The sequence below is a fragment of the Saccopteryx leptura genome, chromosome 5 (assembly GCF_036850995.1).
Source record: "Saccopteryx leptura isolate mSacLep1 chromosome 5, mSacLep1_pri_phased_curated, whole genome shotgun sequence".
NCBI lineage: Eukaryota > Metazoa > Chordata > Mammalia > Chiroptera > Emballonuridae > Saccopteryx > Saccopteryx leptura.
In genome coordinates this window covers 6,298,341-6,318,553 of record NC_089507.1, presented here as the reverse complement: position 1 = coordinate 6,318,553, position 20,213 = coordinate 6,298,341, and the positions used below count along the sequence as shown (strand labels likewise).

The window sequence follows — 20,213 nt, the reverse complement described above, 5'->3', positions numbered from 1 at the left end:
TTAGTTAACTTATTTGTTTTGTTGAAGGACAGGTCCCTCCATGGCAAGCATTGTAATTAACCAGTAACCCAATATATATATATATGTATGTGACAGGAGTAGATCAGTGTCGTGAAGGGGATAAATAAAAAGCCAGTTTTCAGAAAAACATCAGACAATCTATTAACCATAGATAGCTGGACTGTTTCCAAAGACGTACAGTTAAAAGTGGGGAGAGTTGGCCCAGGCTAGTGGGGGAAGGCGTGTGGTGGGTGAGCTGAGTTGGAAGGAACAACAATCCTTCACATATATGTTTTGGGGATATGACCCTCATTCTCTCTCCCACAAGCCGACTGCACTAGCTAAATAACAAATCAAAGGAAACAGAGAGAATTCTAGACCTCAGCACATCCAATTAGGGGAGGCATTTGAGGAGACCATTTTCAGACAGTATAATCATGCTCTCTTTGTTTTGGTCAAAAGAGTAAAAAATTATCTTTCAAGCCCAATGTCCTCCCCTCTAGCCAAGTAGCTCTAAGGACAGTGGCATTTTATACCTTGTCTCTTCAGTTTTACACACTCTCTCTTCTGTGAAGACAGGGACACACAATTACCATTCGACAATGCGCATCAAGCTTCCCATACAACAAGGACCTTTTAAAAATGCACTTGACTTTTCAGGTGATTTAGCAGGAAGAGCCATTAGGGTGCCATCTAAATCAGGACTTGGAAAGTTTATTAAAATTGGATTTTTAACCTGATCCCAATTTCCTCTGCTTATACAGAATCCCACTGGACTGCTTAATATTCGTGCTATTAACCTGGAAGATTCAAACGGCCATTATGGGAGCAGAGGCTTTACAGGAGAGCCCCACAGCCAGAACTTACAGATAAACTCACAGTGGGCTCAGGCAGGTATGGCGACGGTGGAGCCTGGACATCTGCCCAAGGAGCCAGCTCTCTCTTCTTCTCTCCTTTCCCACCTCCCCTTCTCCTGACCTCCCTCTTCTACCACATACCCAGGGGAGGGGGGGGGGAGAAGACAATCAAAAATAGCAAAATAAAACATAAGCAAACCACTCAATTAGAGAGAGCATGGACTCGGCGTTTAGTTTTCACTGGAAAGGCAGCTACCTTGAACACATCACCTCTTCCTCTGGTGCCCTGATCACTCCCACTCACGGATGCCAGGACTTGAGACTTCTGCGCTTTGCTTTGGGGGGTTGAAGAAATCCTCGTACATTCTAAGAAAGCCGGCACAAGGACAAACGTGCAACCCGTGCAGTTCACTTTGCTCGGTGCCTGGCTCCAAAGCCAGAAACGCCTCTTAGCTGGTGTTATGACTGATCGTTGACCAGACCCATAGGTCAGTCACTTTGTTTCCATTTTGCTCTTTCCGCCTTTATCTTCTGCGGAACACAATATACGACTTGCCTGATGTCAGTGAGTTTTGTCAGTAGCGGGTTGTGGGGGTTAGTCTCATCTCGCCTTGAGATACGATGTTCTGCTCCCACAGGGTGGTGGCAATGTCTTAACTTTGTAATAGTACCCTGGTGTGGAGCACATACTAGGTGCTCAATAAAGACTCTGGTTCGTTGGAATATTAGCAGCTTAGAGGGCATCTCATTTCAAAGTGATGATGCTGAGTAAGGGGGGTCTCCGGCCACACACTGAAGGGTGTCGGCCACTCCTTCAGCCGACAGCTCCTGTGTCTCCGATGAGTCTCCATTGTGACACTCACAGCTTTGAAACAGAGGCATGTCTGACTTGAACCATGACTCCTTGAAAGAATTTCAGTTCAGAAGCTTTTTTTATTTTTATTTTTGAGAGTATACTGTGTTTCAGCCGCCATGCAAGAGTTAAGGAGAGATAATTAAATTGTTGTCCCTATACACAAAATCCTTCTAAATCTAGTGGGGAAGACAGATCTCTAAGCGGATATTTTCAATAAAATGTTTATGTTCTAACACAGCTGAGTTTGGGTGACATGTAAATGCTTGTTAGGAAACCTAACGCATGCCCAGCAGAGGTCAAAGAAGGGGGTTTAGAAGAAATGACGAATGTCCTGGCAGAGACATAAAACTAAATAAGAACAGAAGAACCAATGAATACTGTCGTATTTATCTAAACATAAGAGCATTGATCATTGACCAATGAATGCTGGCTGAAATTAAAAAATGAAAGAAGGTAGAATTTCAGTCCTCCGATTCTCATCACTTGCCAGATCTGCTTGGAGTTACGTTTTGCAAGTGAATCTTCTAACAGACTCGGGCCTGAGGCCTGGGTTCCAGCTCCTTTTTACGACGACATGTAGCGGTTAACTCAGCAAGTCAGTTAACCTGCCTTTGGCTCCCTGGATTCCAACCACAGTGCCAGCCTCCCTTCGCATCTGGCAAATCAATTGTGAGATTGTGACTATCGGCACAAAAGCACTTTGAACCGGCACGGAAAAGCAATCACAGCAACGTAGAGCATCAAAGCCACTCCCTGTTTTGAAGAACTCGTGATCTGCACTGGGCTTAGCTGCTGGTAGGAGCTTAAGGACACCAGTAATTGGCAGAGGTTAATCTTAGACTATCATTTGACCCACACAACCTCGTACGTGGTTTTACAGGGCTTTGTATAGTGGGGGGGGGGGGGGAATGCACTTCTTTTAAAGTTAATCTAAATTTAAGTGCTAAGGTTTTTTTTTTTTTTTGAGGTGGGGCTTTAGGTTGACTTTTAAAAATTCATACATACACATGTATATAAAATTCATACATATACATATATGTATGTGTGGGTATACACATCTATCTGTACCAGACTAATGTTAACAGAGTTGCCTATATATAAAGTAGGCATGTCAACATTAACCTGGTTCAAAGAAGTAGCCAGAGTCACTAAAACCCCTAAGAGCTTCTTTTCCGGATTAAGGCTTGGTCTCTGCCTCCGGCTTTGGTTTTATCAGACAGCCAGAAAGTGCTGGTCATTGCACTCTGAACGGGCAGCCAGGGGCATTACTGTGAGCAGGGGGTTCAGTGTCCTGGGAGGACCGTTCCTTAGGTGGGACCGTGTTTTTAAACTAAACTAAGTAAGTGAAAGAGTTTCAAAACTCAAGTGACAGAGTCAAACTCTCCCAAATATTTATCTCCCTATGTTTAAGATATGGAAGACCTACTGAAATCTCATCTTAAAAAAAAGGCTGTACTTTGATGTTCCTTTAGCATTTATTTTTAAAGCATGTTTGCTGATATGCCTTTGAGGTGATTGGCTTTGGCCTGGGTAAGGGGATTAAATCTCCTGCCTCGGGAAATCTTAAATTTTAACTTGAACTACTGAATGGCCAAATTGTCACACAAAACCTCCCATCCATGGGAACTGGGGGGGGGGGGGGGGCAGGTGGCGGGGCAGACCCTGCTGCATTTCAGAGCTGACGTTTGCAATCCCGTGCACTAGCAAAGCAGAGCTTAATTCTCTGCGCTCTCCTGGTAAATCATCCTCCACTGCCAGGCGCCAAACCGAAGGGGGCGGGCGTGCTCAATGGCGACCGGGAACGCTCGGGAGCAGGAGCCCGACTCAGGCCGCCGTGCCGCTGGCGTCCTGGCCCGGTCGCTCCGTGAGCGCTGTGAGCGCCCGAGGGTGGCTCATCATGCTTCCCGGGCGGCGCAGGCAGAATCGGAACCTAAGGTGGGTCACCTGCCCGGAAGGGAACACGCTTTGCGGACGCGCGAAGGAGGGGCGCAGGTATCGGGGACCTGGCGGGACTGGAGAGTGGAGGAAGAGGTGGCCTCGGGGTTCGGACCTGCCCTTTCCTAGCAGGGTGACGGAGGAGACCGGACGCCCCAGGTTTGCAGCGAAGGCACAGTCACGCAACCCGCCCCACCCTCCCGGCCGCGCTGGTTCCCTCCCCCTTGGGCTGAAACCCAAGGAACCGCCGCTCCAGGTGGGCGGGACCGACTGCTCCTATAACTGCCAGCTGGAGCCGGGAATCTCGGTGGGCCCGGCGGCACAGAGCGCGGAGCAGCGCGCCGAGCACCCAGCGGGCCGACTCGGGGCGGCACCAGAGCGCGCCTGGCAGCAGTGGGCGCTCGCGCTCTTCCTCTGCCCTCCGCGCTCTCCCTGAGGGCTCGGCCTCCAGCGTCCCCTCCTCCCGCTCCTCCTCCTGCTCCTCCCCTCCACCGGACTCCGCGCTGAGCCTCGCGCCTGCAAAGTCGCCGGAGCGCGGACAGCTGCCAGCCGTCGCCACTGCCGGCTTCCTGGGTGCCCGCGCCCCTTCCCTTCCGCCTGATACGGGTGTCCCGAAGCTCGCTCCGCCGGCCGCTGGTGCTCGACGGCGCTGCCCATGGCCCAGCCCGAGAACCGACTTCGGGCGCCGGACCGGCTGGACAGCTGCGCAGCTCAGGTGAGTGCGGAACGCGCCGGACAGGGGCCACCAGTCTGGGGAGCGGCAAGCCAGGGGGCGATTGAGGTGCCTCGGCCAGGCGTCCCGCACCTAGGGCAAGCGCAGAGTGCAAGGTGAGTCGGGGCTGGAGCAAGTGTAGTGGATGCAGGGAAACGAGGAAACAGAAACTCGGGGTTTCCCTGCCTCCCTCACCCCCTGCTCCGGCTCCCCAGCTCTGCAAGTCCGTAGAGACGGTTTCTATTTTGCCCGCAGGTATCCGGGTTTCTGACTCTTAGAGGAGTGGATTCTTTTCCCCAGGCCGAGTCGGAGGTTCGACCCTGCGCACCGCTGCTCCCTGTTACGGCGCAGGAACGCAGCAGCGCAGAGCGCAGTGGATCCCGGGTACCACTTGGACTGGGAACTGGGGCGAGGATACAGTCAGCAAGAAAGTCAGTCGGTTGAGGGAGCATCCAGGGTGAGGAAACCTCGGTCCGGTTTGCCTCTGCTTTCGGTCGGAGTGGAGAAAGGATGGGGCACCTCCCGAGGGGCAGGGATGCTCCGAGCAGGGAGTGAGGCAACAGGCCTGACAGCAAGAAGCTTCTTTCCCCGAGTGGCAATCATACGCGGTCCTGAATCTTCCTATTACTTTTTCACCCTCCGCCCCTCGCCCCTCCAACGCCTTTTTTTTTTTTTATTTTTTCCTGCCTCTGTTTCTATTTCGAGTACTATGGGTGGCGGCAATGCATGCGGGAGAGGGGAGGCGGGGCGCCAACCCGCGGTGGGAGTCCGTAGCCCCAGCTCAGAGCGAAGGACACCTTCGAGGAGCCCGACATCTCCAGGTGCGCTCTCTGAGCCGGGCGGCAGACTGCGCGCCGCTTCTGGTCTGGCCCCACCTGCCCTGGGAGCCGGAGCGCGGCTTTCCGGAGCGGGATGCGATGGGCTAGCGGCGGGATCAGAAGCCGGGATGCAGGGCGCGGGGTGTTCTCGGCCACGCGTTCGTTGCCGGCGCTGTAGGTCTTAGACTTCACGGACTCGCTCGGTGGGCGCCCGCGATTTCTCTCCCAGAGACCCCTCTCTCCTGAGGTGGGGGCGGGGTGGCACCCCTCCTTCCTTCTTGGCCCCCTACTTCGCAGGACCAGTCGCGTCCTTGCCTCGCCTTGCGCGAGTCTCGCTCCTCCCCCAGCGTTATCCGCCGGCTATTTTTATCCAGTACTTGTACCAAAATGCTTTCGGGGCGGGGTGGGGGGGAAGGGATTCTGGGGAGGCGAATCCAAATCCGCTGTGTTCGCGTTGCGCTCCTCGAAGCGGTACCCTGCTAGCAGGGAGCAGCCGCCAGGAGCAGCCGAGGGATGAGGGAGCGCAGTGCGCCCGCTCCTGCTCCTCCTCCAGCAGATAGAACTCCGAGAACCCCGGTACCACCCGCTCCTCTGCGCCGCCCGCCGCTTGCCGCCTGCCGTTGGAGCCGGGCCCGGGACGCGTCCCTCAGGCCCGGGCGCGGGTGCTCTGCCGGCTTCTGTGGCTGCAGCCAGTGAGCACGCAGGGTTCTCTGGGCCTGAATTGTGCATTCTCGCTTTGCAGCCAAATCGCACCTGAATTTGTTGAAATGCAATTACCAATTTATACTCAAGGGTTAATTCCAAGAATTCCACCTTTTTAAAAAAGGAGAAAGAGATAACCCAACTTCTGCCTCCCTGCGTTTTTCAAGCCCATGCTTTGGCACTGGGAGTTCTTATTTTTGCTTTCTGTTTTCTCAGTGACAATTGGGAACCATTACAATAAGCCCGACCTAGTGGAATTCCAGGAGATGAACACTTGGGCTGCGAATCACCGCGTGCGTTATGCTTTGTCTTCCCAGTGCCTAGATGTTTCCCTCCCGTTAGACTGCAGAAGTAACGTATTAAAATGGACCACTGTGTTACATAAGGTTTCCCCCGGCGCTCCACAGAAAAGGCTCTGCTTGGAAGCTAGCCTTTCCCCGGCGTCAGTGCGTCCAACTTTTTCAGCCCGAGTTTGACAAGGGTGACAACTTTGTGACTAAGCACTCCTCACTCGGCAGTTAATTACAACTGTGGCATCAAATTAAGGCCCTTGACTGAGGCTTCTTGAGAGTTTTTTCTGGGCTGCGGCGACACCAGGCCGAGCCTGCCTGGTGTAGAAGACACTGCGGCTTTAAGATGGGAGGGGTGTGTGTGTGTGTGTGTGTGTGTGTGTGTGTGTGTGTGTGTGTGTGTGTGTGTTTGGAACACTGGTGAGAAAGAGGTACCTTGAACTTGCAGATGTCATCAGGGCTCTTGGTTCTGTGGTTGGCGTGTCTAGTATGAAACCTCGAGTCCTATGGTCTAAGTCAGGGCTTTGCACAGCATGGATGTCCAAGAACCTTTTACTTTGACTCCACAGTATAGTTGGGGTTTGTGTTTTTAGTGTCAAAAAATTTTTTTTTCTCTTACCAGAAAAGTCTCCAGAGCTCTTTTAAAGGAAAAGCCATGTGGAAGCCTTTCTTGAATTAAAATGTGCTAGTGAGCAGAAAAGGGCTGGGAGGATGAGCTGGCTGGTGTCAGCCCGCCAGATCCGTGCCCACCGCCTTTCCCAGACCGCGGCACCCACCGGGGTGGCACACAGCCGCTGTCAGTACGGAGTCATGCTCCCTCTGGGGCAGCTAGAGTTTGGAGGGAGGGACGGCAACTTGTGTTGGTGTCCTGATGGAACTGAGCCTGCATGTATCCGGGGTCCTGGCTCAGACACCAGGTTTCGGGCGGCCGTGCCTCTTGGCCAGGGTCCCCGCGTGAGAGACGGTTGTGGATGAGTGAGGAGTTACCAACTTTCTCGCTGCTGGGTGGTGGATGCAATAACTTTCCAGCAACTGTGGAAAGCTGTAATTTTCCAGCCGGTCTGGAAAAGTCCGGGGTTGTTCTCCCTCACGTTGGCGTCTCTGCCTTCCTTCAAAGCCCACTGATGACCCGGTGCTTTCTAGCTCAGCGGCCCTTTTCCGGCAGGGGAACACAAGGGCGTTAGCTGAATTTGGAGGCAGCTTCTTCCACCAGCACCCTAGGCAAATGATTTTTCTCTCTCAGATCTCAGGTCCTTCCTCTGCGACACAGAGATGGACAGATGATGGGGAAGTGAGAAAATGCACATGAAGGGCATTTCAACAACTCTGAAACACTGACCAGAAAAAAGAAAAGAACAGGGTTCCTCAATTAGCCTTTCCTGCACGTTGTCCTTCGTCTGTTTCAGTGTGAATGGCAGTTCGTGTGTGTCTGTCCGAATTACGCAGACTGAACATTGAACGAAAGAGAAGATGTCATATAATGCACCTGTATACCTTGTGAGCCGCTCTCTGAAATCCACCAGCACCGGGCCTCATTGCTTCTCAGAACCAGTAGTTCCTTGTTTTTAAGATCAGAGTAACATGTTATAGAGGTTTTTAAAATTCATTTTTAGCTTGACGCATTTTGCGTATCTTAAGATAACATAGTTTGGAAGAAGGGGCCCACTATTGATTAATCAAAAAAATTAAAATAAAATGAAACGAAGAAGAAAGTTGAGTGTACCCCTTGGGGAAAAGTGCCACCTGATCAGTTTCAGGAATGACCCGGGTCCTCCTTGTCTAAGTCTGTCATTAGCATCAAGTCCTGGCTCTCGATTGTGTTTTCAGTGTTGTTCAGAAATTTGTCCCCAGAACATTGTGAAGTGCCTGGCTCTTAATAGAGGTCTGATGAGTATCTGTGAATAGTGAACGGAGGCTTGACCTGGGTCGTCACGGCGACGCTGTGCTGCGCACAGGCAGAGGGCATCTTTTCTATTCTAAAGATGTGGAATCTGCAGATCAGAAAACTTAATTAACGTTCTGAAGGTGCAAAGGGTTCCCGACTGGGATTCAGGTCTGTCTGCCCTCCCTCCACTCCCCCTGCGGCCCTGCCCTCGCCCTCCCGCCCCCACACAGAGGCCTCCTAACCCGTGTGCACCTCTGCATGTTGGAAGGTTCCCAGCCACCAAACAACCCTCTTATTCAGAGGGCACAAAGAGACTTTTCGGTGGGAGATGGGGCACTCCTTCCTTGCCCAAATTCCAGGCCTGGAGCTGGGGCTTAGTTGGTGATCCCTCATGGGACCCGAAATCTTGAGGGACTAGCTAATGATCCCTACGGCAGTTGAGTGCTTCCTTATCACCCTGGGTCATGACTCAAGAGGCACGTGCAGCAGCCTGGATGTCCCAGGATGTCCCAGAGGTGCAGTGTCCGTGGCATGATCCTGGCTTGTTCCCTGGCGATAGGGTCCTCCCATCTCCTTTTCCAAGCCTGGCCTGGCAGCTGCTCCTCAATTCCTGGAGGTGGCCCCTGGTCTCCAAGTCACTTCCCTCCCTCTCCGAGTTAGTCTGATCTGTAACCAGCCGATGCACAGCCTCTCACGATTCATCTCCGGGCCTGCCTCGGGCATGAGGCATTCTCAGCTTCCTCTACCCACAGGGAACGAGCTCCTAGTTTTTTCCAGGGCTGTTAGAATAATACTTACTGGGCCATAATTTGTCAATAGTTATGGGGAACCATGAGAGTTCTAGAGAAATGAATACATTACTCTTCCAAGAATAGCCTGAACGTAATGGAAATAGATCCCAGTGGGCATCTGTTTTTTCCTTTTTTTTTTTTTTTTCTTCCGCGTTGCATGTTTTTTGGTAGCTTTCCAGCAGGGGTCGCAAACTCAATTGCATTTCAGCTGCCGGGAAGAAACAGCCCTGGAAACAGGCCTGGGGCCTGGCCCTGGGTGAAGGGGGTGGTGTGGCTCAGACCCAGCGCAGGGGTGACCAGTGGGACCTCAGGCCCAGTCTTGCCAGATCTGTTTTTGCTTTTATTTTCTTTTTTTCAAGATAGGTTTTTTTTTTCAAGATAGGTTATAAATTCACAATTTTGTATAGAATCTGCTGATTTTTAAGTACTAGCAACTAATTCAATATTTCTAATTTTTTTTTAAAATATATTTTTATTGATTTGAGAGAGAGAGGGAGGGCAAGAGTGAGAGAGAAAGAGAGAGACATCAATTTGTTGTCCATTTATTTATGCACTCATTGATTGATTCTTGTATGTGCCCCAGTTGGGGATCGAACCCACAATATTAGTGTATCAGGACAATGCTCTAACCAACTGAGCTACTCAGCCAGGGCCTAAATTCAGTATTGCTAAATAATAATACCATGTGATCCAAACAAAAAACCTTTGTAGGCGGGCCTCTTATCTGTCCCACAGGCCTCCAATCTATGATTTCTTGATTTGGGGGGATAGACAGGAAATTAGAAATTGGTTGCAATATGAGACTTAGTAAAATCAGTTACTCAGACTAACGAGGCAAAAGCGTGTCCAGAATGTAGTGTAGACAGACTTCCAGTGAGTTAACCTGCACATTAACAGACTGTTTGTGGTGGTCCGTTTTCCTGTCCTAGTAAGTGGTTACAACAGCCCAAATTTATTCTTTTAACACATGTTTATGGAGTTGCAACTGTATACCAAGTGATGTTCTACTCACTGGTGACACTGTGGGAATAGAAACAGGTGAAAATCCTTGCTTTCGTGTGTATCTTCTGGTGGAGGAGACAGATGGCGGGAGATTGATAAGTAAAATCTACCCCACGTTAGACAGTGGTGTGCCGAGGATGTCAATACGTCTGCAGAGGGCCTGTACGAAATGTCAAGGGGCTGGGATCAAACCAGGGATCTGAGAGTTTATTATTTTTTATTTATTTATTTATTTTTAAAGATTTTATTTATTCATTTTAGAGAAGGGGAGAGAGAGGGAGGGGAGGAGCAGGAAGCATCAACTCCCATATGTGCCTTGACTGGGCAAGCCCAGGGTTTCGAACCGGCGACCTCAGGGTTCCAGGTTGACGCTTTATCCACTGCGCCACCACAGGTCAGGCGGATCTGAGAGTTTAGTGTCCGACTCAATATAAGCAAAGTCCTCATAACTATTGGTAAGTTTCATTGGCCAACATAAAAGGTTTTTAAGTGTGAGAGTTTGGACCCTTGATTACATTCTGAAAGTGGCTGTTGTGGGTAAACCCCCATTAACAGCCTATACTCTTAATTTCAATAAAACTGACGATTGAACACATTTATAGAGAACTAACCGTATGCCTATATTAAGTGCTAGAATGTATTATATATATTAATGAACCAAACCAATCAAGGGCCAGTCCTCTAGGAAATTAGAGACCAGCAGGAAAGACATGATCACAAAGCGCAGGTACCTCAGGTGAGCGAGGAGTACGGGAGGAGGTCCTTACTACTGAATTTTGACTCAGAAATCCGGCATCCAACATCTTTTTTCACCAAGCATCTGACTTGTGCCAGGAATCTTTTAGATCTGTGTTCCTAAACCCACTTGAAGCCTGGACCTTATCATTTGTGAAGATTTTTTTGAAGCTTTAATTTTTTTTAGCCGGCAAAGACACTTTTTTATTACGAAATCTCATCTTTGTATCACAAGATAGGAGTATTTTAAAAATGTGTTCTATGTGTGAAATGTACTGCGCCCTTGAAACTGATACACCCTGTCTCAGACCTGCGCAGCCCCTGTTGTTGGGTGTTGTTGCCAGGGAAGTTGTGCCCAAAGTAAAAAAAAAAAAAGATTTCTTAGCCCTGGCCGAGTAGCTCAGTTAGAGCATTGTCCTGATATGCCAAGGTTGTAGGTTTGATCCCCGGTCAGGGCACATAGAAGACTCACCCAGTGAATGCATAAATAAGTGGAACAACAAATCAATGTTACTCTCTCGCTCTCCCCCTTCTTCTCGTTTATTTATTTATTTATTTACTTACTTACTTATTTATTTTCCTTCTTTTGCCAAGAGAGAGGAGGAGAGGTAGAGAGACAGACTCCTGCATGTGCCCTGACCAGGCTCTACCTGGCATACCTTGTCTGGAGCCGATGCTCTGCCCATCTGGGGCCACTCTTGCAACCGAGCTCTTCTTAGTGCCTGAGGCTTAGTGCCTAAGTGCCCGGGACCAACACACTCGAGTCATTCAGGTCATGGCTGCGGGAAAGGAAGGGAGGGAGAGATAAAGAGAGGGAGGAGGGCAAAGGTGGGAAACAGATGGTCGCTTCTCCTGTGTGCCCTGACCGGGAGTCGAACCTGGAACTTCCACACGCTGGGCTGATGCTCTGCCACTGAGCCAACTGGCCAGGGCTCCTTCTTCTCTTTCTAAAATCAATAAATAAAATGATAAAAAATAGTTCTTGATCTTGAGGAACCTACAGGTTAATATTTAGTATGGCAGTCAGATAAATTAGCAAGTTTTCCTATATGGGGGTCAATGCATAATAATGTTTGGCCTCTGTCTGTGTCATGCACTAAACCAGGGGTCGGGAACCTATGGCTCGCGAGCCAGATGTGGCTTTTTTGATGGCTGCATCTGGCTCGCAGACAAATCTTTAATAATAAAAAAAAAAACGTTAAAATATATAAAACATTCTCATGTATTACAATCCATTCATTTCCTACCGCTCATGTTCATGGTTGCAGGTGGCTGGAGCCAATCACAGCTGTCCTCCAGGACAACACCAAATTTTTATTGGATAATGCATAACGTACATAGGTCATTGTATGGATCTCACAGAATTACATTTTTAAATATGTGGCATTCATGGCTCTCTCAGCCAGAAAGGTTCCCGACCCCTGCACTAAGCAGACCTTCCCTTGAGAACCCACCCCTCCAATCACTCATTTATTTCTTTAATTGCGACACTTTCTTCCACAGCCAGCTTTTATTACAGTAGCGTTTATCTTATTACTTCACTGGTCCCTGGTTCCCCTGCTTACTTTCTCTCACCCCCACCCCCACCCCCAGGAGAATGTGTCCTCTTCGTTTCTCCCACCAGTTTCTGAAACACCGTTTCAGGGTCCAAGTCATTCTTTGCTCAGAAAATAAACCAGAGGAAGCATTTCTGCCTGGGGGAATCTGGGTCGGGAAAACATCCTTAAGGAAAGAGAGAGGCCTGGAAAGAAGAGCGGAAGAACGGTGGTCACACAGCCGAATCCCAGGGAGCCCCTCAGCCCTTCCTGAGAGCTCCTGTGTCCACATCAGGGTTCCCGGTGTGGTCAGCCCAGGTGCTCGGGCCACGGTAACAGAACCCTTCGCCGAGTCGACTCTGGGCCGCGCGAAAGCACCGTGCGGCCGAAGGAATGAAACCAGTTTTAAAGAACAATGAAAAAAAAAATTGTGAAAAGAAGAAACAGGATGAAAATGATCATTTTTTTTCTTTTATATAGTGTGATAAGGTGCACTGTCCCCTTTCCTCCTGTACCCGGCCCGACCCGGGAGGTGGAAGCTCATGGCATCTTCCGTTTAGGCTTGAGGAAGGGAGGTTTGGACGGGAAACACGTTTTCTCAGACCCTCGGAACGGGGGCTGCAGACCCCAGACCCGCGGTCGCGACTCTCCACCTGCCCGGCCTGTCCTGCGTGGCTCAAGGTGGAGATGCGTGAGGTCCCTGGAGGGACCGACCGCGTGGCCCGCGTGTTCCGTCAGTGAAGAAGTAGATTTAGATTCCAGACCTTTGCGCGGGTCTCCTTGCCTTCAGCGAGAACTTCCCTTCCAGCGCTTTCCGGGCACCCTGGGCGCCTGGTGCCTCTCTCTCCGGGATTCCCGCAGATCAGATACACTGCGCGGCAGGTGATTCTATGTAAATGGGCGCCCTCTTTCATTGGGATTGTAAATCGGAGCCCTGTATCAGCAGTTAAAGCCCAGGGGGAGGACGGTGGGCTGCAGATGTGGCCGGAATGAAAAGGCACATCTCCGGGCTGTGCTGAGAAAAAGAAACACTTCGGTGACGCGGCTGGAAAACTCGCTTGCGTTTTACTTTAATTATGTCTGAGGCCAGATTTTTTTTTTTTTTTTTTTCCCCAGCGCCCTGGGTAGGAAGGAGGGAGAAGGTGTCAGTTACAGATTTCCGGATTAGATGTTAGAGTTATTCTTGTGAACAAGGAGGCTGGCTTGTGAAGTCAGGTCTGTTTGAACTGCTCATCTCCTGCTTACGGACTTGCAGGCATCCCGAGAAATAAAGGGTTTTACGCGGGGTTGCTTTTTTTTTTTTTTTTTTTTTTTTAATGAGGATTAAAAGAGAAGGCCAATAGGAAATGCCAGAACACCCAGAGAGATCTCAATTTCAGACAAACAACAGAGAATGTTTTGGTATAGGTATAGTCCAGACACCAACAATGAAGAAATGACTTATTCTTTTTATTTTTTCTGAAATTTAACTGGAAAGCCTATGTTTTTGTAAACATCCCTATTCTTGTGGCAACAGTCCTGAGCGGTTACTTTGGTGAAAGTTCTACAACCCTACATAGTTAAAAGAGAGTCCAATAGTCTTTTTTTTTTTTGTATTTTTATGAAGTGAGAAGTGAAGGGGGGGCGGGGGGGGGCAGACAGACAGACTCCCGCATGCGCCCGACCAGGATCCACCTGGCATGCCCACCAGGGGGTGATGCTCTGCCCATCTGGGGCGTTGCTACATTGCTCAGCAACTGAGCTCTTCTTAGCACCTGAGGTGGAGGCCATGGAGCCATCCTCAGTGCCCAGGCCAACTTTGCTTCAGTGGAACCTTGGCTGCGGGAGGGGAAGAGAGAGTCAGAGAGAAAGGAGAGGGGGAAGGGTGGAGAAGCAGCAAGAGTCCAATACTCTTGAAGGTGAAATGCTTTAGCCAGGTCTGGTCCAAAGGAGAAAAGGAAGGGTTGCTTGCTCTACGAAGCTGAGAGACAGATCAAGCCAAGGAGATCTTATTTATTTATTTATTTATTTATTTATTTATTTTTGCTGGAAGAAGTGAAAGAATTGTGGACCCAATCAGAATTCTCAGTGCATTTACGAAGTGAGCCGGATTATCCCGTGTCTGGAGGTGCACACAGGTGATTCCTCACGCCCTTTGGGGAGAAGCTATTTTGCACCCACGAGACCACTAGGGCAGCACCCTACTCAACACGAACACCGCCGCAGGGCTGCACCTGCAGCGACCCGGCTCACACGAGGCCCCGCTGCGCTCACCGCAGGGGAAGCCTGGGCTTTGAAAGCTCACACCTGCAGCTGCTCCCTCCACCAGTGAGTCCAAAGCTTCTGCAGCTGTTCAGAGGTCTTTCACACCAGCTCCAGGGAGATGACCTCGGGTTGTAAACTGAGTTCGACATCTCCCCTGTGACTGCCGGAGCATGGCATTCTGACATGTCAACATGGCTCATTTACATTTCAGGTAGTCACCTGGCGAGGAACTAAATGAATAAGAAGCTTGTTGTATGTGGACTTTTCTAAGAGTTTTGTGCTTTCTTCAGTAGGGAGATGTGGTTCGTGCCAAAATAGTCAGTTTCTGTTGCATATGATGTTGCTAACTCCTCACGTGACCTGGACTGCTTCCTAGCAGTGTGTTTGCACGGGGTGTAGGCCAAGAAGAGGACGTGGCGGCCGATTGGTCAGCGCGCAGCTTCGGCAGCTGAGTGATCTGGTCAGAGTCCACTCTGCTGTCTCTCAGCCACGTCATGGGGGGTGAGTGACCGCTCACCTCCGAGCCTCAGGTTCCACATCTGGAAAATGGACATACTGCAATTAAAATGACAGCAGATGGTCACTCAGTGTGCATTAAACCAAAGGAGTTATGTCAGGCATTTTCACGGTGCCTGGCTCATAGTCGGCATTAAAAACCCAGAAAGAGAGGCTATTCATAAGATGATGAAAGCAAGGTCGGCCCCTCCATTGCACACTTGGCGTCATGTCACAGAGACCATGGGCTGCCTCTCAAGCATGGTATGCAGGGGACCGTATCTGGGTTTTTTTGTCCTTTGTTTCTTAGTCTTTTTATGATTTTTTTTTAATTTAATTTTTTCATGGGTTTCAGAGAGAGAGAGAGAGAGAGAGAGAAGTATCGACTTGTTGTTTCACTTCGGTATTCCATTTAGTTGTGTACTCATTGGTTGCTTATCATACGTGCCCTGACTAAGGGGTCGAACCCACGACCTTGGTGCAAGGGGACAACACTTTAACCACTGAGCTACCCAGCCAGGGCCTGCTTCTATGGTCATAATTGATATGCTTGAAGCAAACCTTACAATTTCATTTCCTGGGCTCACCTATTAGAAGCAGTGATGTAGGAAAGGTGTGGAATTGCTGTTCAGGGAAGTCACAAAGTAACCAGAGAGGAAGGGAGAGAGGGACGGAGCCCGGGGGTGGGGGGCCGGGGAATAGAAGGGGAGGCAGAGCAAGGACACTCTCACGGGCAGACCCGAGGACCCGAAGAGCACGGAGATCCAGCGACACTCTGAGGCAGGGCAGCCTGGCAGAGTCCCTGGCTAAACCCCCAGATACGGTCCTTTAAGTTCAGAACCCCAACTGCATGCCCATGACCTTGAGGGAAGGACACCAAGACTTTAATGGTGAACCTGGAGAGAATATGGAACGTGATATAAACTCCATGGTTCTCCGATGGCATAAAACCACCAACAAACACCGAAGACAAGGGAACCGAGTGCCATCTTGTGGAGGGATTGGCCACGGTGCCCCTTGCTGCCCTCTGACTTCCAGAAGGCTGTATCTTTCAGTTTGGTTTTACATTCCTGTTTACTAATCATCAGCTCGTACTAAAGAGAGTCTCAGGTAGCGTCTGTTCCGCCCCAGCTCCTCCCTGTGAAATGCTGACCTCTTCCTAATTCCTAAGCCCCGTCTTCACACATATCCTGACAAACGGCCATTTCTGGGAGGCCAGTGCATCCTTGGGGCTGGGACCATGAGGAGCTCCTGGTGACTCCAAGGGGAACGCCCCCTGCTTCCAGGGGGTGTGGATCGTGTGAGGTGTTTGGCATTGGGGAGATGATTTTATTTTCCCCAGTCTTGATGGCCTTGCTTGCTGGATGGAATGATACTTCCTCCTGGACTTTCGCCAGGAGAGTCACCTTTTCTAATGTCTGTCCAACACCCAGTCAGGAGCCTGGTACCCAGTCAGTGTCTATAATGTAACACTTAGTAGGAGTCATCAGCTTTTCTCTCTAATAAGCCGGCATTTGTTTGCAAAGCGGATCAGGGAAGTCATTAAGGATCTAACTGTAGAGCCTCTTCGATCCTCCCCACCCCTTGGCTGACCCCTGTCCCCTGCAGGGAGGGCCACAGCAGCCCCGGGCAGCGTCCCTCATCTGCACTCTAATGGGGGGAGAGGGCAAGGTGGGCGGAGGCTCTCTTCTTTTAATCAGGGGAGGAAATCTTTCTCAATCGCCCGCAGAAGATTTCCCCGTGGGCCCCGTTCCCCACCAGCATAGTCACATGCCCCCAGGCTGAACTTACAGAAGAGGAAACTGAGGCACGCAGTCATTGGAAATGGTGGAAGAGGGCGGTCAGTGGCCAGTGGTGGTCAGGGAGCCTGCGTTGGTCAGTCTTGCCCTCAAGCACCTGTTTCCACTCAGGCTGGTACGCTGCAGTTGTGAGTGCTGCCGCTCAGCTTTCTACGGCTTGTTCTGTCGCTGCCCTCGGCTGAAATGCAAAGTTCTTCTCCGGGTTTTGCATGGTTTTTTTTTTTTTTCCTCCCCAGCTCTGTGACTTTTACATCCATTTGCGACCTGCAGTACAGGGGCGGGTAAACCTATTGCATGGAAAATAACACAATAATAAGTAAATAATAAGGTGGAAACAAACGGTTTCGTGTCTTCACAGCTAGCTGTAAGCCTGCGCTGGCCCACTTCTGTCTTTCTGTCTGTTAATCTTTCCTCTGACCTGGAGCAAACTTTGCAGAACATAATCAGGCCCCTACTCTGTCCCTTGCTGCAGAATGTCCCATGGATGCCCATTATTTACAGAATTGGGACCGCAAGTAGAGATCTGAGCCCAGACATGCACGCCACTAGGTTACAGTCACTCTAAACCTCCCGTAGGAGTGATTTTTAATTATGCGTTTTCATACACTTTAATGCTTAATCTGACTCAGTAGATTAGATGGTAGGAGGATGTGGGGACATCGTCGAGAGCGACCAAACCTGGATCAGGCCTGAACCAGTGCCTGGCACCCAGGAAGTACGGGTGGAATGAAAAACCTAAGCACCCAGCACTTCCGACACCTCAGGATTAAACGCGGAGATTCGCGGGAGCGTCGCTGCAGGTGGGCGTGCTCACTGCGGACTCTCCTCTGCCTGTTTTGTTTTTCATAGAAAAAGTAATGATGAGACTCAAGTCCCACCTCCTGGCAGCCACAGTCTCGGCTGTGTCCCATGGTTCCTCAGGGACGCGGGCATTTCCACCCCGTGCGCACGGGCTGTGCCCTCCGCCTCCAAGCCCTGCACCTGGGTCTCCGTTCTCAGCAGGTTCAGGCCACATCCTACGGTTCTTTCAGGGCTGTCTGGGACGCCCTCATGACCCAGCCCTCCCCGCCCCATAACAAATCGGGGAGCGCTCCTCTGGGCATGTGATAGGGCTGCACTGGCCTTCCTCTCTGGGGGCCCGCGGGGCCCCTGGGCTGGGCTGGGAGAGTTCTAGTGTGTCCTGTCCGGCCTGGAGCCTGGAGCCTGCAGAAGCGCTCCTGCTTCGTCCGCGTCCTTCCCCTCTGGGACTGGTGATCCATGCTCTTCCTGTCCACTGGCGCTCTGTCTTTCTGGGTCTCGGAGAGACCTGGGTGAGGGCAGTCTTACCGCCAGCCCTTGGGGGACACAGGCAGAGGCCCTGAGATGTGGGCGTCTACCAGCACGGCCACAGTAAGGCACTGTTTTCAGCTGTCCTGGAGGCTCCTCGGCACACAGGTGGCATTGTTAGGGTGCTGTTGGCTTGGCTGTGTCCCTCAGGAAACAGCTCCTGCCTCCCCTGCAGGACAAACCAGGGCTCCTGGAGCTCCGCCCGCCCCCGTGTCCCCCATACCTCGTGCTTGATCCAGGATATTCGGCACGATTGCCACATGAAGAGTGGATTTATGTGGGCGGCGGGCGGAGGGTCTCAGATCCCGGGCGTTGGGAAATAAAAATATCATTGTTATAAATGGAAACACCAGCCTTCGCCCCACGGAGGATGAGTAGGCTCGGGTTTTTTGAGCTCAGTTGGGCAGCCAGCCATCCTTCGTTGCTCCGAAAAGGGATCCAGGTGACCCGAGGAAATGTTCTCCGGGCAAAGTCAAGGTCAGCCTCTGTCCTGTCCTTCCTGGAGCTCTCTCCTGGCGGCTCCGTGCGCATCTACATGCCTACAGTTGTCGTCTGGAAGGAGGAGCCCGCCTTTGCTGGTTTCTGACCCCCAGCTGCAGGGCCCAGGTGGCACAGAGCAGCGGAAGGGCTCTGGCTGACATCTGGCCATCTGTTGGGACTTCGGTCCCCCATGCCACCAGGCCCCGCTGAGTCAAACTGTCCCGTGAACTTGGTTTTTGTCCTCAATAGACTTCTGTCTGTTTCTCAAGAGCCTTCTCCACGAAGGGTGTCCCTCACTTCCTCTTCCTGGCCGCCTGTCACTTGCTAGAATAGTGTCTGTTCTGAAGCCCCTTCATCTCACTGGACAAGACATGCTTGGTTCCCTCCCCACCTTCCCCTTCCCAGGGGGCCCTGGGGGCTGGCAGGGGCTTGTCTTCCTGCTGTATCCCTGGACAGTGCTCCTGGGGACAGGTCCTGCGAGAATGACATGCTCCTGGGTAACGTCTGAGGGGGTGGAATAATAATTGTCAGACGAAATCTTGGACTTCAGTTTAGTGACACACAGCATGACACACCCTTTTCCCTATGAATCCAAGCATTTGAAGACAAATTCTGGAGCGCCGACCCAGGAATCTCAGCACAGCCCTCAAAGCCTCACTGAACTTGAAGCATCATTCTTTGGCCAAACGGACTCCTGTCCCGTGGCTGGTGGGACAGGAGTGAGCCCGCTGGTTTAGGATTGGTCCCCGTCGGGAGTACGAAACCAGGCCTGCGTGTTCACACCAGCTGTGGGGGAGTGAAGGTCACTGTCCAAGGAGAAAAACAATGCGACGACAGTCGGTTTTTATTCTTTTGGTGTTTCTGGAAACTGACCCTCCTGGAAGCGTCCTCAGGGCTAACAAATGCAGGACCCCCCAGCGCGCGCCAGCTTCCTGCTTGCATGAATGGCCTCCAGAGGGTGTGAGAGGAGCATCAAGTCTTTATTATTATTATTATTATTATTATTAATTATTCTTTTCTTTCTTTTTTATTGAATTCATTGGGGGCAACACCAGTCAATAAAACTATGTAGGTCTCAGGCGCACAAGTGAGGGGCAACAAGTCCTGAAAACGAAGTTCATCCTGGGGGCTATCACACCTCTGCACACGCAGACATGTGTGCCACACGCAAACGCACACGTACCTTGTGGGACAGGTTCCTCTGGGGAGGGACTGGAAATGCGATATGATACGAGTGAACCCTTGCGAGGTCCCTTCGGATTCAGTTGACACGGCACAGGAAGGAGCCACGTGTGAAGTCCCCTGGAGATGCTATACGATACGAGTGAACCCTTGCGAGGTCCCTTCGGATTCAGTTGACACGGCACAGGGAGGAGCCACGTGGGAAGTCCCCTGGAGATGTGATACGATACGAGTGAACCCTTGCGAGGGCCCTTCGGATTCAGTTGACACGGCACAGGAAGGAGCCACGTGTGAAGTCCCCTGGAGATGCGATACGATACGAGTGAACCCTTGCGAGGTCCCTTCGGACTCAGTTGACACGGCACAGGGAGGAGCCACGTGTGAAGTCCCCTGGAGATGCGATACGGTATGAGTGAACCCTTGCGAGGTCCCTTCGGACTCAGTTGACACGGCACATGGAGGAGCCACGTGGGAAGTCCCCTGCAGACAGGTGTGTGCTCTTCATTCCCTCCCTCAGTGCCTGTGCTTTCTCTGCATTCGTCACCCAGAGCTGGAGGAAGAAAGCCAGT

At 51.0% G+C, this 20,213-nt stretch overlaps 1 protein-coding gene across 1 annotated transcript in view; it reads left to right on the top strand.

Moving 5' to 3' along the window:
* The first annotated feature begins 3,513 nt into the window (after window positions 1-3,513).
* The window catches only part of HS3ST1 (heparan sulfate-glucosamine 3-sulfotransferase 1), a 35,254-nt gene continuing 18,554 nt past the window's right edge, over window positions 3,514-20,213 (top strand). The window contains exon 1 of the mRNA XM_066384877.1: window positions 3,514-4,363. The gene's annotated coding sequence lies outside the window, so the exon portion shown is untranslated. The remainder of the gene's footprint in view (window positions 4,364-20,213) is intronic.